Source organism: Salvelinus alpinus, chromosome 5, assembly GCF_045679555.1.
Source record: "Salvelinus alpinus chromosome 5, SLU_Salpinus.1, whole genome shotgun sequence".
In the NCBI taxonomy this organism is placed as follows: Eukaryota; Metazoa; Chordata; class Actinopteri; order Salmoniformes; family Salmonidae; genus Salvelinus; species Salvelinus alpinus.
In genome coordinates this window covers 45846251-45871758 of record NC_092090.1, presented here as the reverse complement: position 1 = coordinate 45871758, position 25508 = coordinate 45846251, and the positions used below count along the sequence as shown (strand labels likewise).

General features: G+C 41.9%; 1 protein-coding gene across 5 annotated transcripts in view; it reads right to left on the bottom strand.

Annotated features, from left to right (window-relative positions):
- Window positions 1-25508, bottom strand: part of LOC139575047 (diacylglycerol kinase zeta-like) — a 124724-nt gene that overhangs the window by 66754 nt on the left and 32462 nt on the right. The gene's annotated exons all lie outside the window — the stretch shown is intronic.

The window sequence follows — 25508 nt, the reverse complement described above, 5'->3', positions numbered from 1 at the left end:
GAGTGTCGGGCGGGGGTGGGGGTGAACAGTTACACTAAAATAACTCTGGTAATAGAGCACACTTCCTTGATGAGCCGTTTACTTGAGTGTTCATGCTCTCTCATACATACGTAAACTGAATGCAGACACACACACACACACACACTAACACACAACCGCAGGATTTCATTTAGCTTTAAAGAGCGACTGCCTTTAAAAAGCAACGAATACCTTTCAAAACAGCTTGTGTGGTATCGATATGAGCTAGAAACAGTTATTCTAGCGTCAAAATCGATTACAAAGTGTAAATAGGATAATTTCGGTCATAAAGTCAGTCTCGTCTAAAACGGAGTTTGGAACATCTGTGTGTCACAACGGGTAAATGAAGGTTGGGTTTTGATTTGATAATGTCCATTTGCCCAATAACATGGGGTGAACAGCCGCGGTGATTGCTCTCTACCCAATAACTATGACAGTGAGACAAACCTGCCCAGCAATTATGACTTTGTTTACATAAAGACAAGACATCACAAAAATAAAATCTTGAGAAATACTGCACCAAACACCTTAGTTTGATGTACAATTGCGCAACTTAAACATCCTCGGAAAACGTAATTACAGATTTCTTGAGCCATCTTAGATTCATTCTGGGGATTTTGAAGAAGTGAAATAGGCTAGAGCGTCTACAGTGTCTCATGTGGGACAAACAACATTTACCAAACGCGGAATCGGTCAGGAAACACACCTCCAAGACTGAAATCAAATGAGCAACAGAAAAACACACGTGCCAACTGGCGTGTTCAGCGGCTCTTTAACAAACTGTATTAGCTGGTTGCATCAAGGTTATTAACCCTTCTGCCTCTGTCGGTCACTCTCTAGGGGTAAATCCATTTAAATTCTCTCTCCATTTGATCTGAACGAAACCTTCCATATATACAGTAGTTGCCAATTGTAGAAGTGCTCAAGAGATAAAAGGTGCTCAAAACGGACCTATTTTGCATACCCCACCATACCACGAGACAAGCATGTCTTCATCACTGGAAAAGAGAAACGGTTGATATTGATTTCATTTAAAAGCTTACAAACAGGGTTGTGAAACTATTTTATAATTTCTGGAAGAAGAAAAAAATCATTAATTCAGATTTTTTTTAACATATTCACATACCGTACCAGTCAAAAGTTTGGACACCTACTCATTCAAGGGTTTTTCTTTATTTTTACTGTCATCAAGGCAAAGGGTGGCTACTTTGAAGAATCTCAAATATATTTTGATTTGTTTAACACTTTTTTGGTTACTACATGATTCCATGTGTGTTATTTCATAGTTTTGATTTCTTCACTATTATTCTACAATGTAGAAAATAGTCATAATAAAGAAAAACCCTGGAATGAGTAGGTGTGTCCAAACTTTCGCCTGGTACTTACTGTATGTTGTAGCTTAGACCTTGTTTACATCGTCTTAGGTTTTTGTGTTGTGCCCGCCATTGGTTGAGACACCACATGCTCTTGAATACAGGGTGGGTGTCATGTTTTGGCTGATAAATGTACTAAAATGGGAATGCAATAAAAATTTCAACCAGTGGTCACTGGTCCAGGATCAGATCAGAAGCCTTGCCCATAACCTTTCCATAAAATCCTTTCCCCTATACAAATGGTACCACCAAGAGATGTTTTAAAATATACTGTCAATCCTCCATAGGAAACCTATTGAAATCATAGAAATATAGATAATAGAATAGACATGACCATTTAAGTTGACATTCAACAGTGGGTGGACCGGCGGTCATCTTTGTATTAGTAATTAGAAGTTACAATTTCAATTAAATTAAAATTTCAAATGCGGTTGTCTGAATCGATAGAATTGACCTATGATTGAAATGCACCCACACCGTATTCAAGAGCATGAAATATCTCAACCAATGGAGGGTACAACACAAAAACCTCGGATGATGTGAAATAGTATCTAAGTTACAACATATACAACGAAAAATAGGAGTTTACGCATTAAGATATTTTTAAACTGACGTTGAACACTTACCATATTTATTTAAAAAAAATGAAATCAATAAATAATTAAATAGTTTGGCAACACTGTTTGTAACCGTTTTAATGATATTGAACTCAACCGTTTATCTTTTCCAGTGATGAAGACATGGATGTCTCATGGTAGAGTGAGTGGAAAAAGGTTGAAATTTGAGAACCTTTATCTTCTGAATGTTTTGGCATTAAGGTCCAAAAAGTCACTTTCTGACAACTTTTTCCATGGGCAAACATGTATGGAAAGTTCTGTTTAAAATCAAAAAGAGACGCTGTCAAAAAGGGATTAAATTCAAATGGATTTAATCTCTCTAATGCACTTGCTCAAATCCACAGTGATAATAGTGAAGACAACAATGCTATGCCCATCAGAACCAAATTACTGACCAACATTGCAAAATCAAACCAACATATTTTTGAGGTCTAGCTATGGCAAGTATGTTCAGTGATATTAATGTCCCAGTGTTGCACATGTATTAAAATAAATAGAAACGACTCTAAAAAGGACTTGCGTGCCACGTGACTTTAATGCTACACAGATGTCCTTCTCTCCACGTTGGAGTGTCCCGTTTCCCATTAACTGGCCCGCAGGCAAGGTTGTATCTGACACACACACATCAAATCACATTTTATTTGTCACATGCGCCGAATACAACTGGTGTAGACTTTACCGTGAAGTGCAGAGTTTAAAATAGTAACACAGGAGGAATAAAACAAAAAACACAAGAATGTAGCTATATACAGGGAGTACCAGTACCAGATCAATGTGCAGAGGTACGAGGTATTTGAGGTAGATACTGTGTATATACATGAAGGTAGGGTAAAGTGACTAGGCATCAAGATAGCTAAAAATAAAGAGTGTAAAAGTGTGGGTGTGCGTGTGTATAATGTGTGTGTGTATGTGTTGTGTCGGTATGCATGTGTGTGTGTTACGCGTGTGTGTGCTTATGTAGTGTATGTGGTTTTGTGTGGGAGTGTTAATGTAGTGTGTGAGAGTGAGTGTGTATATAAACTCAGCAAAAAAAGAAACGTCCTCTCACTGTCAACTGCGTTTATTTTCAGCAAACTTAACATGTGTAAATATTTGTATGAACATAACAAGATTCAACAACAGACATAAACTGAACAAGTTCCACAGACAGGTGACTAACAGAAATTGAATAATGTGTCCCTGAAAAAGGGTGGGGTCAAAATCAAAAGTAACAGTAACAGTCCGTATCTGGTGTGGCCACCAGCTGCATAAGTACTGCAGTGCATCTCCTCCTCATGGACTGCACCAGATTTGGCAGTTCTTGCTGTGAGATGTTACCACACTTTTCCACCAAGGCAACTGCAAGTTCCCGGATATTTCTGGGTGGAATGGCCCTAGCCCTCACCCACCGATCCAACAGGTCCCAGACGTGCTCAATGGGATTGAGATCCGGGTCTCGTCGCTGGCCATGGCAGAACATTGACATTCCTGTCTTGCAGGAAATCACACACAGAATGAGCAGTATGGCTGGTGGCATTGTCATGCTGGAGGGTCATGTCAGGATGAGCCTGCAGGAAGGGTACCACATGAGGGAGGATGTCTTCCCTGTAACGCACAGCGTTGAGATTGCCTGCAATGACAACAAGCTCAGTCCGATGATGCTGTGACACACCGCCCCAGACCATGACGGACCCACCTCCAAATCGATCCCGCTCCAGAGTACAGGCCTCGGTGTAACACTCATTCCTTCGACGATAAGCGCGAATCCGACCATCACCCCGGGTGAGACAAAACCGTGACTCGTCAGTTAAGAGCACTTTTTGCCAGTCCTTTCTGGTTCAGCGATGGTGGGTTTGTGCCCATAGGCGACGTTGTTGCCAGTGATGTCTGGTGAGGACCTGCCTTACAACAGGCCTACAAGCCCTCAGTCCAGCCTCTCTCAGCCTATTGCGGACAGTCTGAGCACTGATGGAGGGATTGTGCGTTCCTGGTGTAACTCGGGCAGTTGTTGTTGCCATCCTGTACCTGTCCCGCAGGTGTGATGTTTAGATGTACCGATCCTGTGCAGGTCTTGTTACACGTGGCTGCCACTGCGAGGACGATCAGCTGTCCATCCTGTCTCCCTGTAGCGCTGTCTTAGGCGTCTCACAGTACAGACATTGCAATGCATTGCCCTGGCCACATCTGCAGTCCTTATGCCTCCTTGCAGCATGCATAAGGCACGTTCACGCAGATTAGCAGGGACCCTGGGCATCTTTATTTTGGTGTTTTTCAGAGTCAGTAGAAAGGCCTCTTTATTGTCCTAAGTTTTCATAACTGTGACCTTAATTGCCTACCATCTGTAAGCTGTTAGTGTCTTAACGACCGTTCCACAGGTGCATGTTCATTCATTGTTTATGGTTCATTGAACAAGCATGGGAAACAGTGTATAAACCCTTTTACAATGAAGATATGTGAAGTTATTTGGATTTTTACAAATTATCTTTTAAAGACAGGTTCCTGAAAAGAGACATTTCTTTTTTTGTTGAGTTTATATATTGTCTAGTAAATGTGCGTATGGTCGGTGTAAGATAGTTAGGGTAGCATTAAGTGCCTATTTAGTCTGGCTATATAGCAGTCTTATGGTTTGGGGGCAGAAGCTGTCAAGGAGCCTGTTAGTCTGAGAGCCGATGCGCCGGTACCATTATCCGGATGGTAGCAGAGTGAACAGTCTACGGATTGGGTAGCTGTTTAGACACTTGCCAGCCGGTCTGCGCATGCTTTGAGAACACGTCCTGTTATTTCGTCAGATCATTAACCTGTTTAAACGTTTTGCTCACATCGGCCACAGAGAGCAAGATCTCACACACACACACACACTCCTGCCATCCTGGCCTCCACGTTGCTCTCCTGCACTGCCTCCCCTGCCTCCCCTCTGGTTCGGCAGAGGGCATGGGCTGGCACCCCTTACAGAGGCATTGTCCACAGTTCTGTTTCTATGGCCACACCACTAGAGCTGAGGGGGAAAAAGAGAGAGATCTACCCATAGGCAAGGACAGAGAGGGAGAGATAAAAAGGGGGATATGGAATTTCACTGTTTGTGTGGCTGTGTATTGGCTTAGGAGAACGCTACGTTCTGAAGTGGAGCCATTAGTGTCAAATTACCGATATTGCACATCTGTGCTATGCAGGGATGACTAACCACAAATATTACTAACCAACTCATGTCTCAGCGCCGGTAAACTGACACTCTCATACGCCTGCTCTGTGAGACCAGAGCTGTTATGGCTGATGAGTAAGACCGCGTGATGCGCTGTGTGGGCTGACCACACGCACACTCCGACTGCAGCCCTGGCAGCCCTGACACTGTTAAGAGCACAAGGCCACAGACAGCTGAACTGAGACACCTTCTCCATATCAAACACGGCTCGGCTGCACTGTGGGCGAATGAAGTAACACATTACTATGCTGTATCGAGTTCATTTACTGGAAGTCAAAAGTGATCGTTTCGTGTCCTATTGCAAGCGCTCTTCCTGTAACCTTTGGTGAGAGGCTTGTTGAAGCTGACACCTGCAATGCTGTGGTGGGGTGTGCACTGTGCTAAATAAGGAGAAGCTAGGATGATACTGTCACTAATATAAGTCATAAGATATAACAAAATGAAAGAGAGATATCCAGGTGTCTTGTGTTCTCACACAGGAAGAAACACAAATGTCAAAGGAGGACGTTTTGTGATGGGGTACTCTTGTAGTGGTGGTTTCGGTGAGGAAGCAAGGCAAAATGGTAGCGGTGCAATATTCAGGATGGGGACTTTCATTTCAAGTGAGAACAGGGAAATAAACAGCATTTTAGTCATTTAGCAAACACTTATCCAGAGCGACTTAAAGTTAGTGCATTCATCTTTAAAGGGAAACTCCACCACTTTTCAACCTCATTTTTATTACTAAAGCACAATACCATTGTCTACACATGTGAAAACCTTCGCATTTCTTCATTTTGTAGAAAAAAATATATACATTTAAAAAGTTCTACCCGATGACATGGTGTCGTGGGAAGCAAGAAAATACCCTCCCTCTGGCTAGAAACTTGTTGCAGGTTTTGAAAACCCCCGTTTAAAAAAAAACTAACATTTAATCCTAACCCGTCATGTCACAGAGAAGCATCTTTTAGGATTTTTCTTCATGTCTTTTTAACCACACAGATCATAGAAACGCGCCGTTTTCACATACGTAGACACTGGTATGGTGCTGGAGATAATGAATACAAGGTTGAAAAGTGGCAGAATTGTCCTTTAAGGTAGCAAGGTGAGACCACATATCATAGCTACTTATTACATTTTTCCTGAATTAAGAGCAAAGTCACTGCTAGAAAGACAAGTGCAAGTGTTGGTGCAAGAAAGGTGCTATTATAAAAAATAAAATAAAAAGTGAACACTAATGTTGCTTACAGTACACACTTATCTGGTCATTTCAGATGGGTCAACATTGAACAGATAGGATAGAGGTTGTTTCATCATAGAATTACATTATAGAATCACAATTATAGAATCTCTATGGTTTTCACTACAAGAAAGTACAGTCTCTGGACAGAGCCGTTAGTAGTTCCTCTTGAAGATGCAGCTGCAGAGTAGGGAGACGGTGCACTGACTGAATTCAGCCAAAAGACACCAAAAAATCCAGCTGGTATTTAGGAATATTCGGTATCAAGTAATGGGCAACCACGAAGACAGTGGTAAGCTGGAGGATACCAGCCAGGATGACGAATATCCCAATGATGAACATCACCTTGGCCCTGGACCAGTTACTCTTGACGCAGTTGGTGCACTTGGACCAAATATGGCCCCAATCAATCCCAGAGATCAAAGGACGGTTGAGATGGAGGTGATCATCATCAGGGCTCATATGACCCCACTGGGAGGGTCCAGAAGAAAAAACTAAATAGACGGCACAGGACACTAGGGAGACTATCCACCAGAATGATGCCAATCTCACTACGGCGCACAAGCTGGACAGTATAGCTCCTCCGATCAGTAGCAGGGACGCCCCCCTCCCCCCAGCTGAAGTAGAGCGAGCCAGTTTTCATCGAGAACACTTCTCATCCGGGTGGTGTAGCTAGCTGTCCAGGAGACATGGAGGATGAGTATACCAGCCAGGATGAAGAACATTCCAGTGATTATTATCAACTTGGCCTTCGATGGTTCCTCTTTGATGCAATTGGTGCACTTGGCTCCGATGATGAAGACCATCACCCTCAAGATGATGGCGATGATGGTCATGGCTAAGGCCGCCCTGCAGGTCCTGGGGAAGGAGGGAGTCGTATGAGCAATCAGCTCATCCACAGGCCCTCCCAGATGGCCTGAGGGATGAAGGCAGTCACTCTACACATGGGCAAAGCAGAGGCTACTATGGAGATGACGCATCCTATGACTCCCAAGGTGATGCCCACAATCTCCTTCAAAGAGTTACTCAACAAAGAGGTTTCTAGAAAAGGGGAGATATTCAACTTTTAGTGAAGATCCTATACAGTGCCTTCAGAAAGTATTCAGAGCACTTGACTTTTTCCACATTTTGTTGTGTTACAGATTGAATTTAAAATGGATTCAATTTAGATTTTTGTTCACTTGCCTACACATATTACCCCATAATGTCAAAGTGGAATTCTGTTGTAATTTATTTTTATTGCTGTTTACAAATTAATTAAAAATGAAAACTGAAATGTCTTGGGTATGCTTGTAATCGTTAAGAACTGGGTAGTTTTTCAGGATACAAAAGAATAGGAACGTAGCTAATCTAGGCAAAATCCTAGAGGAAAACTTGCTTCAGTCTGCCTTCACCTTTCAGCAGGACAATAACCTAAAACACAAGGCCAAATCTACACTGGAGTTGCTTACCAAGAAGGCAGTGAATGTTCCGGAGTGGCTGAGTTACAGTTTTGACTTCAATCTACTTGAAAATGTATGGCAATACCTGAAAATGGTTGTCTAGAAATGATCAACAACCAATTTAAAAGGTGCTTGAAGAATGTAAAAATAAATTATGAGCAAATGTTACACAATCCAGGTGTGGAAATCTCTTAAGAGACTTACCCAGAAAGACTCACAGCTGTAATCGCTGTCAAAAGGTGCTTCTACAAAGTATTGTCTCAAAGGTGTGAAAACTTATGTAAATTAGCTATTTATTGATTTCCTTTCCAATACATTTGCAAAAATGTCTAAAAACATGCTTTCACTTTGTCATTATGGGGTGTAGATGGGTGAAGAAGAAAAAATATCTATTTAATCCATTCTGAATTCAGGCCGTAACACAACAGAATGTGGAAAAGTCAAGGGGTATGAATAATTTCTGAAGGCACTATAACTCTAGGATCGTCAATCTTTACAAAGTTCCAGAACAACATCCTCTTCCAAATGCTCTTACCTTCCAATTCGTCTGTAACTGGAGACCTGAGTCTGTCAGAAACCCACTGTGTCTGATCGATGCTGTGATCTCACTTAAATATGTTGTCATGGAAACAGGAAACCAGGCCCCTCTCCACCTGCAGTTTGCAATTTGCCGAAATGCGTATCCAGGGTCTAATATATGTTTTTAGGCCATAACCTTCTTAATGGAAGGAGTGGAGAGAGGCAGTGAGTCACTCACAGCAGCACAAGCGGCCTTGAACACAGAGGAGCAGACTTGGTGACCCAGGTCTGTATTGGGATGGAGGCTGGCATAGGTAGGCATGACTCACCACACAAACAAGTAGATACCACCGAGGCCTGGGTAGAGGGGGTGGGGGAGGGAGGGAGGGGGTTGACGATATACTATCGGCAGATATCACAATAATTATAAAAAGAACCATTGTACTGTGTATAATGTTTTTTTTTTTTTTAACTGGCAAATAAAAATCAATCAATCAACCATGCATAGTGCATAGTGCATACCAAGTCATACATTTTTATATGCTCTTTTGCACATTTACATGTAGAAGCTGTTCTATGTGGTCCATCAATTTTAAACTTCAAAGCATGGCTTAGTTCTGCCTTTTCAATGTAGGCTCCATGAGTAAAAGCTCACAGACAAGTGTTCACTACAAGAGCCATCCTCCCTGCCAAGGCCCTTGGGGCAGCATGGTCATGAGAGGGAGTGTGGAGGTAACCGTTTTGGACGGGTCCGTTTGTCCCCCAGCGATGCACCCAGGGGACAGTTGTCCGGCACTGTGACTGAGACCGGGGCGGCGTCATGGCCTGACCGTGCTACCTTGATCCATTACCTGTAGCAACAGAGTGGGGGTTCTGAATGTCCGTTACCTCACATTAACAAACGCCCCTCTCCACAGTTGTGACTAGATGGGAGTACAGCTACGGACAGAAGTTACTTTTTGTAGAAGGTTAGGAAAGAATTTGAGCTATCCCTAACCCTTTCCTAACCTTAACCCTAACCTGCTATTTTAATTCTCCTAACCTGCTGCATAAGTTCTCCTAACCTAATGACTCCCTTGTGTCTTTACTCCAGCCCCCTCCCCGATCATCACCCCTCTAGCCCCTCATACACTGAGCCGTCCTCAGCCACTGTTAGCCTAAACCCGGTCTCTAACTCTTTGCTACAGTCCCTCCAGCCTCAGAGAGAGAGATAGAGAGAGAAAAGGGTGATGTCAGGCCTGCCCTTTCAGAGTGAGCTCTGATTGGATTGAAGATCTAACCTGTCTCCCACTGCTACAAGGGACAGTGATTATACGCACCAGCTGCGACAGTGTCCTGGCCCAGGGCTTTGATGAGTAACAGAGGCTTGTAACATTTCCTACTACCAGACAGATTTCCACAAGCACTCTGCAAGGGATTAAACTCATATCACACTGAGAGGTGTGTGTGTGTGGGGGGGGAGGGGGCATAGAGAGACAGCTATGGGAAAACAAAGAGGATATATACTGCATGAGCTGCCAGACAGCACCTAGACTAGAGTAATAATTGATTGGGCATTTCCTTAACACTAGCCTCACAACACAGTAGGAATAGCAGAAATATCCTCTTGGACTCAAAGACAACGCCACTAAATTACTGTCTGCAGCATCATAAAAATGCAAAAAACTAAAACAACTATTTAGTCAATAGCACAGTCCTTCAGGAGATGTTAATATGCGGATGTTATCCTACTTGTTATCCTTGAAGTTGTGTTGCACTCCAACATGACATTAGGTAGCTTCGTTATCAATACTATACGTCACATGATAGATATGCAAAAACTTTCCCAGGTGTTAACAGCATTGTAAGCTATGGGGAAAAGACACCACCAATGTTCCTCATGGCAGGGGAAGCACCCGACAGAAACTATTATGGTCGACTTCATTATGCTCTATAGGAGGAAGTATCTATTGTTAACTACACAGCAAAGTCAGTAAGTCTGCAGGAATATCCAGCATTCAAAGTTATGACTGCTCTGCCTGCTGTAAGTCCTTTATACAGTCTTGGTGATGTGTTGGGACAACTGTAGCTACCATACTTCCTGTCTGAGATGAGATCGTGAGTTGAGGGGAAACACAGTCCTCTAAGACCCCTGCAGGCCTTTATAACACATTAACAACAATGTTTCGCTGTACGATTAGCGCAACTAACGATACCACTCAGGCCATATGTGGGTAAAGTATTGAAATTATTCGCAGAAACCAGCGACACATTTCTCTATTAGCAATTATGATCTACTTACGTTGTGAGGAAGCAAACATCAACCCCAACGGTTGTGTGTGTGTGTGAGATCTGTGGGTCAAGTAAGCATGTGATGATGATATTCAAAAGACACGTGTACTGCATCCTGTACGATGGTCACAGAGACAGTCAAGCTGGGATGTGTCTACAGTCTAATACCCACCAAGACTCACCTCGTATTTCTGTTGTGACATAGGCTAATGTGGCCTAGTCAAAGTCCAGACCTAATCCCAATTGAGATGTTAGACCTGAAACGAGCAGTTCATGCTTGAAAACCCACAAATGTCGCCGAGTTAAAGCAGTTCTGCATGGAAGAGTGGACCAAAATTCCTCCACAGTGACGTGAGAGACTGATCAACGACCACAGGAAGTGTTTGGTTGGAGTCATTGCAGCTAAAGGTGGCTGTCACACCTGCACCCGCTCCCCCTCTCTGGCGCTTGAGGGCGCCAGGCTGCCCATCAATACGCACACCTGTCACTATCATTCCGCGCACCAGCGCTTCATTGCACTCACCTGGACTCCTTCACTTTGTTGATTTCCCCCTCTATTTCTGTCTGTTCCTCAGTTTCTTTCCGCGTGTCAGAATTAATGTAGTTTTTTCCCCCCTGTCCAGTCGCTGTCCGTGTTTTGTTTCCTGTCTGTCATTTATTAAATATTCACTCCCTGTACTTGCTTCTCGTCTTCCAGTGCCTGTCCTCACAGTGGCACAAGCAGTTATTGAGTGTAAGGGCGCAAATTCCTTTTTCCACACAGGGGCATTGGGTTTAGCATAATTTGGTTTATGAAATAAAAAAAACAAGTATGTAATTCTTGTGTTATTTGTTCCCTCAGGTTTCCTTTATCTAATATTAGGTTTTGGTTGAAAATCTGATAACATTCGGTATCAAAAATATGCAAAAGTAGAGAAAATTAGAAAAGGTGGCAAATACTTTTTCACAACCCTGTATATTTCCTGGTTCAGTAGGCCTACAAAGACAAAACATGACATATTCTAAAGCTTAGGTAAAGATAAGCATGAGGCAAATATGACACCTAGTGGTAAAATGAAGCCCTTACGGATTTATATTTGTATGGACTATGATAGAAGATGGAGAGGAAAGCTAGAGCAGGTTTCTCCAACCTTGTTCCTGTAGAGCTACCGTCCTGTAGGTTTTCACTCCAACCCTAATCCAGTGCACCAGAATCGAATAATTAGCTGGTTGATAAACTGAATCAGGTTAGTTAAAACTGGGGTTGGAGCGAAAACAAACAGGAGGGTAGCTCTCCAGGAACAGGGTTGGAGAGCTCTGAGATAGAGGATGCTGGGTCTGTACAAGAAAAAAAACCGGTGTCTCATACAGAAGCACAAGAGCAAATGGGGCCATAAGCGGTGTAAGGAGAGGTCATCTGCTGATACAGAGGCCCCTAAGAGCTGGATGGCCCCAGGGAGATGGCATGAAGTCATGTTGTAGAGGCCTCTGCTCCAGACTCTGTGGGTCTTTCCTGCTCCATGAAGCACACTGACCTCCCAAACAGGCAACATGATATTTCTCCCCACCCGGCCCATTTAGAGTCCTTTGCCAGTCTCCTTTCTATCCTGACTTTGGCACTGAGCTCTCACAGGCCCAAGTGTTAGTCTCAATTGTAGAGGTAAATAAATAAACATTGTGAGGTCTCTAACAATGAAAACCCTAATTTGATTGTATTAGTTATATAAAACCAATCTCTTTAGCTTACTAAAAGGATTCATCTGATTGTGTGTCTCATTATGTAATTACAATGCTTGTTTATCATGTACAGTTGAAGTCGGAAGTTTACATACACTTAGGTTGGAGTCATTAAAACTCGTTCTTCAACCACTCCACAAATTTCTTGTTAACAAACTATAGTTTTGGGAAGTTGGTTAGGACATCTACTTTGTGCATGACACAAGGTATTTTTCCAACAATTGTTTAGACAGATTATTTCACTGTATCACAATTCCAGTGGGTCAGAAGTTTACATACACTAAGTTGACTATGCCTTTAAACAGCTTGGAAAATTACAGAAAATTATGTCATGGCTTTAGAAGCTTCTGATGGGCTAATTGACATAATTTGAGTCAATTGGAGGTGTACCTGTGGATGTATTTCAAGGCCTACATTCAAACTCAGTGCCTCTTTGCTTGACATCATGGGAAAATCAAAAGAAATCTGGTTCAAGTCTGGTTCAATTTCCAAACGCTTGAACGTACCACGTTCATCTGTACAAACAATAGTAGTATAAACACCATGGGACCACGCAGCCATCATACCGCTCAGGAAGGAGACACGTTCTGTCTCCTAGAGATGAACGTACTTTGGTGCGAAAAGTGCAAATCAATCCCAGAACAACAGCACCTTGTGAAGATGCTGGAGAAAACAGGTACAAAAGTCTATATATCCACAGTAAAACGAGTCCTATATCGCCATAACCGAAAGGCCGCTCAGCAAGGATGAAACTGCTCCAAAACCGCCATAAAAAAGCCAGACTACGGTTTGCAACTGCACATGGGGACAACGATCGTACTACATGGAGAAATGTCCTCTGGTTTGATGAAACAAAAATAGAACTGTTTGGACATAATGACCATCGTTATGTTTGGAGGGAAAAGGGGGAGGCTTGCAAGCCGAAGAACACCATCCCAACCATGAAGCACGGGGTGGCAGCATCATGTTGTGGGGGTGCTTTGCTGCAGGAGGGACTGGTGCACTTCACAAAATAGATGGCATCATGAGGGAGGAAAATTATGTGGATATATTGAAGCAACATCTCAAGACATCAGTCAGGAAGTTAAAGCTTGGTCGCAAATGGGTCTTCCAAATGGACAATGACCCCAAGCATGCATCCAAAGTTGTGGCAAAATGGCTTAAGGACAACAAAGTCAAGGTATTGGAGTGGCCATCACAAAGCCCTGACCTCAATAATATAGAACATTTGTGGGCAGAACAGAAAAAGCGTGTGCGAGCAAAGAGGCCTACAAACCTGACTCAGTTACACCAGCTCTGTCAGGAGGAATGGCCCAAAAATTCACCCAACTTATTGTGGGAAGCTTGTGGAAGTCTACCCGAAACGTTTGACCCAAGTTAAACAATTTAAAGGCAATGCTACCAAATACTAATTGAATGCATGTAAACTTCTGACCCACTGGGAATATAATGAAAGAAATAAAAGCTGAAATAAATCATTCTCTTCTATTATTCTAACATTTCACATTCTTAAAATAAAGTGGTGATCCTAACTGACCTAAGACAGGGAATTTTTACTAGGATTAAATGTCAGGAATTGTGAAAAACTGAGTTTAAATGTATTTGGCTAAGGTGTATGTAAACTTCCGACTTCAACTGTATGTACAGAAACTGTAGTAATGAGCAATACATTTTGATTCATTGTGAGGCCACCCACCATATGATCTGTCTATTTAAAGATCAGACATGGGACTGCCCTGACTAATATTGCTCTGGGCAGATAGAAAGAGACGAGACATGATTGAAGAGTTGGGGACTGTCTGCTTTTCTAACCAGTTATTTCTATCCAATAGGGTTCCATTCTTCCTTCAGGCTACAGTATTGTATTAGCGCTAACAGAACAAGACAGTCAATAAAAAAATTCAAAACACTCAGAAATCTGACAAAACATTTGAAAGACATTTCCTTGAAATGTAACTCCATGACTCCCAGAGCGATGACAAGCCATAATGAATCAATAACTTTTAAGTGGTAATGATTCAGTTCCAAAATAGACTCACTCAGAGTCACCGCGGGTTTATTTGAGCTAATTTTATCCTCACTTTGCTATCTCTAAGCTCTCTATCTGTCTGGTAGTGTTGGCATGTTGTATCATACTACGCAGACAGGAAATTAACTGGCTAACTACCAAAAGATCCTGAGTCAAGTGAAGGTTACACACACACACATGCTTTGGTAATAACACTACTAGATATTGACATGTTTTTAACTTCCTCATCAACACAGGCTGTTCTGCTTCCTCACTCTACATCTCACCCCATGATGGTTGGGTATGGAGTGGGAAATATCTCCTATGCTAGATACAATACAGGGGGCATCTTTTCCTAAAGCAATCCTCTGACATCACGACTTGGATTTGCATCAACTAACCAGTTAATTAGTAGCAGAACAGGAAGTAAAAGAGGGAACTGCAACTAGTGTATATGTTCCTAACGAGGGTGGGGAATGGCCTAACTCAATGTAATTAGTGTTCAGAGTGGCTCTAACCACAGACCCATATCATTACTGACAATGGGCGCAAATACTCACCATTTTCTGTTGGGTTTTTAATTAATCTCTATGAACATAGCAATATGATTAAGGGCCCTCTAACAAAAACAACAAGAAGTGTAAGACTCGAGGCTGTGCTGAGGGTCATTGTTCGGGAAAGCTGTAAAAACGGACAGGCTCACGATGACACATTTTTACCTTTGCGTTGGTACCAAAGAATATCCTGTCGTGAGAGGACAGGAACCCATGCTGGGTGACCCTGTTCCTGTCAACAGCCCCTGAAACTGGTAGAGGATGGACTTCATACTGCATTACTGATGAGGAACACAGTGAAACCCTGAACAGTAGTAGGTTACACAAAGCCAACAGCAGTATTGACATGTCTGAATATTTTATGAAACATTGATGAATTTGTTATCATTAGCAATTTTATTCATCCTCTTATTTCATAGCCCACTATTTCATCGTAATAAACCAGTAACTTACCCATAAAAGCAACTTGTTAGCAGCTCAACTGACACATTTTCTAGGCGAAACCACAATGTTGGGTTACAGTTGACACGGCTGCTGCATGGCTAGAGTGACACATATAATGTCTATGGGCATGCTTTGTCACATCTGTCACATCAATGAGCGAACTAAAGATAAAACTGGCTCTATTTCTGTCAGTCCTCAGATGGGTCCCTCTTTCTCCCCTCAGGCCCCTCGCTATCTGCAGACCCATCCGCCCTGGCACCTCAACACTGTCATTCAGTGGGACACGCAGCCAGCCCTGGTCCCAATGCTACGAGATGTTGCCAAATAAGCCAGAACACGCCGGAAGGGGACGACTGGGATGGGATCAGCTCTGCGAACACACATCAGGAAGGATAGGGGTTTCCGTATACCCCCAAACTCTTTGGAAGCACACAGTTTATTCCCCCAGTGAATCCTCTCTCTGCCCTTAACATGGGATAGGTGTCCCTATACCGGGACGGTTGCGCTAACGTGCGCTAATGTGATTAGCATGACGTTGTAAGTAAGTAACAGCAAACTTTCCAGGACATGTCTTACATGGGCAGAAAGCTTCAATTCTTGTTATTCTAACTGCACTGTCCAATTTACAAAAAATAAATTCATAATTTTATTTTATTTGTCACATGCGCCGAATACAACAGAATTCACCTTACAGTGAAATGCTTACTTACAAGCCCTTTTGTCACGGCAACTGGTTTGATACATTCACCTCTGAAGGTAAACAAGGTACTTACATTCAGTAATCTTGCTCTGATTTGTCATTCAGAGGGTCCCAGAGATAAAAATGTACCACAGTTTTGTTTGATAAAATCAACTTCTATATTCAAAATGTAGGAACTGGGTTCTACAGTTTGAACCCCTGCTGTCTCTGGCTACACACCCACCCCGTCCGGCCATCTAGATGTGTGAAAGTTAGTGTATAAGCTAATGATCCATCATGTAGGACATTCCTGGGAGTGTGTAAACTTAAAATGTTGTGTTACCATATCATTTTGTATTTTCTGTCCTTGAAAATGTATTAATTGGCCAATTCGGCACATTTGGGCAGACTTGATACAATATTGTCCAGTATTACAATGCTTCACTGGATCAATCTGAAACCTTGCCCAAAATCTAAATTGCGCCTAAACTGCAATATTATATTATGGCATTTCCCTTGCATTTCACAGATTATTTAAATAAATATAAAAAAACATAATAAATATATAAAAAAATGTTTGTATTTTCTTTTACCAGATCTAATGTGTTATATTCTCCTACATTAATTTCACATTTCCACTCTCTTCAAAGTGTTTCCTTTCAAATGGTATGAAGAATATGCATATCCTTGCTTCAGGTCCTGAGCTACAGGCAGGTAGACTTGAAAAAAAGGGTCCGATCCTTAAGAGGTTTTAATACATGAGAACATCAGCAGTTCAGCTCCCCATAAGCCAATGCACATGATGCTCTGGAGACAGCGTTACAGGAATATTAGCAAGGTGCACAAATTATCTCTGAAGAACAGGACAGAGCCTCTGTGTGTGGTTGGGAGACGGTTCTGTTGAACAATGGAAAGCATTGTCAGAAGAGTTCACGTTCCAAATTCTACTGTGAGGCCCCAACTAGAGTCAGGGCTACAAGGCTGTGCGACATTGAGAACAACTGTCTAGGTCTATGCTCCTCTGAAATAGACACTACATGCCCCGTTAAGGCTGCAGTGTGAATCCTGGCTTCTAGTAGAGAACATTCATTTTATAAGTGTATTACAAGCAATTACAAGCAAACAGTCATAATAAATAACAGGAATTGGAGCACAGTCTGTGGCAGTGACAGGGAGTAGTTGTGACAGGGACAGGCACCTGGTGGGCTGAACAGAGGTGTGAATGAGATGTGTGTCCCCGCAGAGAAGGTACTGTCCTCTCTGCCAGCTACAGCTTGCTGAAAAGAACAGTGTGCCGTGTAAAGGTGGAGAGTCAGGTGATTGTCTGAGGGCTTGTGTTCTAATATCATCGTCATGTAGGTAGGTACTTCCTCTGCATGTTCTTATGATCACTGGCTGTAGTACTGAAGCTTCTGAAAGCAGTACTTGGCTAACAGTTATACAGTATTGTGTGAAACTGTAGCTGGATATCAATGAGATATCTGTTATCCGTACAGTCCACATCAATTATCACAGAGCTCCCATTGTTTCCTTATTGGCCCACTCCGAACAATAGTGCCAGGGGTTGACAGACTTATTGCTGTTCTTGCTCAGAGCCTGTTCACAGACAGGACAATTGATGACGATAACAATTATCACTGTTGAGCAAAGAAACACAGAAAATGTATTCATTGTATGCTTAACATGGCTTGTAATTTGTTGACCCCTAGATCAATTGGCTTATCATAGATTCAAGATTGTGCAAGTAATACAGTATAATCTGTAGAGTAGCACAACATGGCTCTCTCTGGCCAAACAGGTTTATCGGTCTAATCTGTTGGAGGAGACTTCAACCCTGGTTTAAAGGACATGTTGATGTATTGGCTAATGGCCAAGCCTACTGCACTCACTGTGTGAGCAGTATGCTTTCATGGTATATAGTGTACTTTTAAAAAGGGGAATAACGGCAAATTTCTCAAATGTGTCCATGTGCCTAAATCCCTCTGACTAGTTGTTGAACTGTCTGTACGCACCTCTCTCACTCAGGGAGAGCGAGGTAGACCTAGAGCAGGAGCTACATCACAGGGTGATACAGCCCCCGCCGCTCACTGCAGCGCTAGATAGAACTTGGTGGAATAACGCAAATCTACGACACATATAAACGTTCTGTCGCAGCGAAAATACTAAATTTGATTGTGAGATATGACATAAATATTTTATCTGATGAATTTGGGTCGCTGGGTTCATCCTTTTCCTTTTCTGAGACCTCTGCTAAGCAAGGAGGAACGGCGCCGACCTAATCCCGGCCCTCCCCCTTTTACCTTGCAACCCCATTGGAACTAATTTCACCTGCCAATGAACATTGTCCATCTTCTCTCTCTGACTGTAGGCTACATCCCTCATTGCATGGTGTGATCAACACACCAAAATACATCTACTAAAATGAGAAGGAAAGACTAGTGAGAGTGCAACATTAACATCCACTTCCTAGGATGACACATATGGGCTATAAGGCTAATTTATATAAACAATGTTTCATTAGATTGTAACTTTCCAACAGTAGCTTGTTGACAGCGAAAATATCCTTGTAAATTCAATTCTGTTGCAGATATAATAGATAGATGCCTTCATCAGTACCTAGGCTATCGAAATGAGATTTATGCTCACTGTCCAAGTTTTCATTGGGCTAGATCAAATATGCTATTATTACATGTATTATTAGCCTACATTTATATATATTTTTTAAATTGGTAGGATAATGACAAATCATTTACAAAATGATGCAGAGGATTTTGTTTGCAAGCCGGGGCCAAATCGCATTCCTCGAGCGGGCAAGAGAACGTGATTGTCACGCCCTGGCCATAGAGAGGCTTTTATTCTCTATTTTGGTTAGGCCAGGGTGTGACTAGGGTGGGCATTCTAGTTTCTTTATTTCTATGTTTTCTATTTCTTTGTGTTTGGCCGGGTGTGGTTCTCAATCAGAGGCAGCTGTCTATCGTTGTCTCTGATTGAGAACCATACTTAGGTATCCCTTTTCTCCACCTGTCTTTGTGGGAAGTTAACTTTGTTTGATGGCACATTGCCTCAAGCTTCACGGTTTGTTTTGGTATTGTTTATTGTTTTGTTGGCGACATCTACTATTAAAAGTATGTACGCTCACCACGCCGCACCTTAGTCCTCTTCTTTTAACGGCCGTGACAGTGATAATGTTGGCACATTTGATCAAATGGAAAAGTATTCTTATAGCATGTATGCATGAAATACTTTTGCATCAAAAACCCTACTCCTTGAAAGTTGTGTAGTGATTATATTTAGCATACGTGATGAATTATGACCACTGCAATCAACAGCTGCAGTATCGCTCATTGGATTACCCCAGATCATGGAGTAGGATATGTGAAAGTTTATAAAGACAAAAGGCAGACAAATGGAATTATTTGAGTTGGATGGATGGTTGACGTGACAAAGGTAGGCTGATATTCTTATCTAAAATGTGGGTGAAACTTTGCTTCAGCACTCGTTGTGTGTGTTTCGCGCACAGGACTTGAGCCTGGATGGACTCGCGCAATATATTCCAAAATTCTAACAAAATACACCAGCAACATCATTTAGTAGATTAAGGTGGTGAGGACAGTGTTTCTGATCCGATCGACAATTATCTTCTAATGTATTTGTTTGGCTACGTTGCCATCTTTAGAGCACAGCATTTTCTGCTTGGTTTCAAGAGCATTGAAAGAGAGAAATTAAAGAGGCTACTACCGAGGCCTGATGATGCTTCTGACTATATAGGAAAAGGCGTGTTGTGAAATGCTAAATATAATATAGGCTATTTTGAAAGCTGCCAGTGTGTCTGTTTTTGCATGAGATGGCTGCTGTTTCCTCCTTGCTTGGCAGAGACCTCAATGTACTGAATGTGACCCAAATTTATCGCATACGAACGTATATGCCATCTCTCACAATCGATCGGACTTCCCGAATTTAGTATCTTCGCTGTGACAGAACGTTTATATGTGTCGTAGATTTGCGTTATTCCACCAAGTTCTGTCTAGCGCTGCAGTGAGTGGGAGGCTGTATAACCCTGTGACGTAGCTCTCGCTCTAGGTCTACCTCGCTCTCCCTGAGTGAGAGAGGTGCGCACTTTGACAGACAGTCCAACAACGAGGGGTTTAGGAACATAGACAAATTGTCAACATTTGCTGCTATTCCCCTTTAAGACAGGTACAGTATTAGTGATGAGAGGTGGATATTTGAGCATAAAACATCAATTCCCCCCCCCTTCCCCCCGAGCAACTTTGAAATATTGTGTTGTGAATGCATAATGAAAGGATACTGACTCAGACCCTTTGAAGGAGATGCAACACGCACACACACACACCTTGTGACAATGACATGACATGCTCATTAAAACACACACTCCCACAGTGAGGTGTCCTGCAGTTCTCAGGTCAGTATGCTCCAAGAGCCTCCTGCTTACTGCTAAAGGAGCGCTGAGGTACTGGAACAGCAGATGCCTCCCTTCCTCCCTCCCATCCCCTTCACCTCTCACCCACCTCCAGTCATCCGCAGATGCCTGAGGGTTGAGCTACGGATCAATACTGTGAAAGGGATTGTAAACAACAGCAGGACTCCTATACTGTTACAGTAGTGTTACTTCAGTACTAGAACATAAAACTAATCTTTTGCCAGTATCCCTGTGATCACCAACTCTGGCCATCCAATTTGAAAATCCTGCGTAATAGCATATAGTATAGGAGGTCAACCGATTATGATTTTTCAACGCCGATACTGATTATTGGAGGACCAAAAAAAGCCGATACCGATTAATCTGACAATTTTTAAAAATGTATTTGTAATAATGACAATTACAACAATACTGAATGAACACTTATTTTAACTTAATATAATACATCAATAAAATCAATTTAGCCTCAAATAAATAATGAAACATGTCCAATTTGGTTTAAATAATGCAAAAACAAAGTTGGAATAGAAAGTAAAAGTGCAATATGTGCCATGTAAGAAAGCTAACGTTTAAGTTCCTTGCTCAGAACATGAGAACATATGAAAGCTGGTGGTTCCTTTTAACATGAGTCTTCAATATTCCCAGATAAGAAGTTTTAGGTTGTAGTTATTATAGGAATTATAGGACTATTTCTCTCTATACCATTTGTATTTCATATACCTTTGACTATTGGATGTTCTTATAGGCACTTTAGTATTGCCAGTGTAGCAGTATAGCTTCCGTCCCTCTCATCGCTCCTACCTGGGCTCGAACCAGGAACACATTGACAACAGCCACCCTCGAAGCAGCGTTACCCATCGCTCCACAAAAGCTGTGGCCCTTGCAGAGAAAGGGGAACAACTACTTCAAGTCTCAGAGCGAGTGACGTTTGAAACGCTATTAGCACACCCCCCACTAACTAGCTAGCCATTTCACATCGGTTACACCAGCCTAATCTCGGGAGTTGATAGGCTTGAAGTCATAAACAGCGCAATAGCTGCTGGCAAACGCACGAAAGTGCTGTTTGAATGAATGCTTACGAGCCTGCTGCTGCCTACCACCGCTCAGTCAGACTGCTCTATCAAATCATAGACTTAATTGTAACATAATAACACACAGAAATACGAGCCTTAGGTCATTAATATGGTCGGAACCGGAAACTATCATTTTGAAAACAAAACGTTTATTCTTTCAGTGAAATACGGAACTGTTACGTATTTTATCTAACGGGTGGCATCCATAAGTCTAAATATTCCTGTTACATTGCACAACCTTCAATGTTATGTCATAATTACGTAAAATTCTGGCAAATTAGTTCACAACGAGCCAGACGGCCCAAACTGTTGCATATACCCTGACTCTGCGTGCAATGAACGCAAGAGAAGTGACACAATTTCACCTGGTTCATATTGCCTGCTAACCTGGATTTATTTTAGCTAAATATGCACGTTTAAAAATATATACTTCTGTGTATTGATTTTAAGAAAGGCATTGATGTTTATGGTTAGGTACACGTTGGAGAAACGACACTCCTTTTTCGCGAATGTGCACCGCATCGATTATATGCAACGCAGGACACACTAGATAAACTAGTAATATCATCAACAATGTGTAGTTAACTAGTAATTGTTTTTTATAAGATAAGTTTAATGCTAGCTAGCTTCTTACTGCATTCACGTAGCAATGTAAGGCAGGTGGTTAGAGCGTTGGACTAGTTAACTGTAAGGTTGCAAGATTGAATCCCCGAGCTGACAAGGTAAAAATCTGTCGTTCTGCCCCTGAACAAGGCAGTTAACCCACCGTTCCTAGGCCGTCATTGAAAATAAGAATGTGTTCTTAACTGACTTGCCTAGTTAAATAAAAGTGTAAAAAATAAACATTTAAAACATTAAAAAAATTGGCCAAATCGGTGTCCAAAAATACAGATTTCCGATTGTTATGAAAACTTGAAATCGGCCCTAATTAATCGGCCCTTCCGATTAATCGGTCGACCTCTAATACAGTAGGCTATATTTTTTATGTTGCTAATGTATTGTCACAGAGGCCCATTCAGGTAAAAAATGAGGCCTTCAACTAAGTATAAAAACAAGACACTAAGTACATTTCCAGTCCATCCTTTATCTTTCATGCTGGTTTATGTTTTAAAGCTCGGGCCATTTATAGGCTATTTTTAACCCTCTTAACTGTTACGCAACACAACACATATCCCTTATCTTGAAGATTTACAACAGGACAGGCGGGCAAACAGGGGTGAGACAATACAAAAGATGTACCATGCCCGCTTTACGAGACAGGAAACTGAATGACATTGTTACTAGCTCTTTTAGCTTAATTTCAAAAGCAGAAATAGATTTCTTTTTCCATTTCAGTTTCCACAACTGATGACATTTTGAGTTGAAAATATAGATTCTTTAAAATGTTATTCAGATAACAGAAGCGTGATAAAATTGTCTCCTTTTCAGAGCCTGGAATACATTTAGAAACTAAATACTAGACCATTATCAAATATTAATTATTTGACATGTGTTCCCTAAAAATAAGTTATGACACTATTTTTACATTGATAAGAAGCTCAAAGAGAACATCAAACACAAATTGTATCCAGTCTTTCTGTCTCACCTCGTCATTGTTTCAGCCAAGGTGCTGATGCGCCCTATATGTGCTGGCTTTACGCTGGCATTACTAGGATTAGACCTGATCCAGGGGGAATGGTGGTGTCATCAATGTGTTAGATGGAGAGGCAGGAGGGTTTCTAGCATTAATATCCTGTGTATCCCTGGGAGAAGTCACCTTAGAGTGCAGCCAGATAGATTGGGCCCTTGGCTGGGCGGGAGGGAGGATTGGTGTGAATGGCTGTAGCCTGGGCTGTTTTTAGCAGAACAGATGGCCTTGAGGTTTCACTGAGAGGGCACAAATAATTAGGACAGAAATTAAATGAGGCCACGGTTGTTTCTGTTAGCCTGGTCAAACCCGACTGAACACTACTCTCACCATTGTACATGGTTGAGGCCAGCATTCAGTCTGGTTTAGCCAGCCTAGGAATCTGTTTTCAGCTAAATCAGTGTACCAGGAATGGATACTAGCTAACTTACTGTACACCAATCTGAATCTGAGCTCTCCAGTAATGTCAAGGCTACGAACAAATAGCAGATGAGTCAAGCCATCACTAAGTAACAACTTAAATGACATCCACTGCAGACTGTGTCAAGCTAATGCCCTGGTAGTCACTGTTGTGGACACTGTTAAAATGACAGCCTATCAGTCACTGGGCAAGTGTAAACATTCTCCCTATATATCATAACTGTATTTCCTGGCTTGTAGAAGGTGCCGAAAGGGTCGATCCCGAAACTTGTTCCTCCTTGAAATATTTGAGAGCTCGCCGATTTAACCCTCAAGTCGTTGTCTTAGTGTCAACAGGGGAATTATTTTAAATCCCAATGTACTTCTCAGGGACGTACAAGTGAAAGACAGGCAGAGTTAACAGTAAAATGAGATGCCCGCAGGTGTATAGTCCCATGACCTATATGAATCACTTACAAATCCCTCAAGGAAGGCTATTCCGTCCTGGTTTATTTTTTCCCTGATAGGTTGACCTTAAACAAAATGTCAGAACAGTTTAGTTCAGGTTGAATAAGGTCAAATCAATTGGTGAAGGAGTTCTTGAAAACCATGTAAAATGTTCTACTCCTTATATCATCAGCCTCTGACTCATCACTATAATGTGTCCAGGCTGTTCCATTGCAGAACCAAGGAAACACAGCACTGAGAGCTCATCCAATAACATAGGACCTCTCCGTTTAGTGAAACATCAAGACAGCATCAAGCTACTCTTACACAAAACTAAGACTGATTTACACATGGCTGGAATGCTGTTTCAGCCAATCAGCATACAGGATCCAAACTACCTGTTTTGTGAAAAAATTGAAAACCCACAAAATGTAGAGATATATCTCATATAAATACATTTTTTTTAAAGAGTAAGAGTGTCTGCTAAATGACTAAAATGTCAAAAGTAAAGTACCCTACTGTGATTGCTTTAAATTAAAAATGTCAAAAAGAAACAAAAATATTGTCTTAGGAAAGAGCAATTTCTCAAGCAAGAATTTTGCGAGGACTGTCTGAGAGTGGTCTGGGAGGGGAGGCCAAAACAAAAGAACGAGCTGTTATTGGCAGACAGGTTTGGAACTCTTTTTTAAAATGACATTTGAGTCATTTAGCAGACGCCCCTGCCCAGAGCAACTTACAGGAGCAATTAGGGTTAAGCGCCTTGCTCAAGGGCACATGGACACATTTTTCACTTAGTCGGTTCTGGGATTCAAACCAGTGACTTTTCAGTTACTGGCCTACCTGCCGTGGTCTATTAACAAATGTATCGCCTGGTGCTGTGACGAGGCAGGCCAAAACTCAATTAAACCAAAACAGGCTGAAATTTAAGGCGGCCTTTTCAAACAGCTCGTACACTAAAAGGCATTATCTTAATTTTCACCATGTCACAGTATTATTCCAACCTCATTGTGTGGAAATGTATATAAAACACAGGAAAATATCGTTTTGACTGCACTGGGCCTTTAAAACCTCAGCAGAACCTCACAAATGCTGTCCATCAGGTCTGAATCAAGTCAGATGAATGATTGACCAGGGTAGGCAGTTCAAAGGTCTTTGTTTCAAGGCGTGGTGCCAGTTGTAGTACTCTAATGAGGTTGCTGAGGACTTTCCAATCCCAATATAAGACTGTGGTTAAATGCTAGTGGTGGGTGGTCACAATACACTATGCATAGGTTTAATCTAAAACAAATACATTCCCAGAAGAGGTCTCTTGGCTAAGCACAGGCCATATGTATGTGTGAGTGCTTATAGTGTTTCACTTCCAGTATCTGTATTTGTCTGTCGGCTACGGTTTGATGGCTTCTGATGTACCTCAACTGTATGAGAGTGCCTCTCTAGTTTCCATTTAGCCTACTTTATCCCTAATGTACATCCCGGGAACACA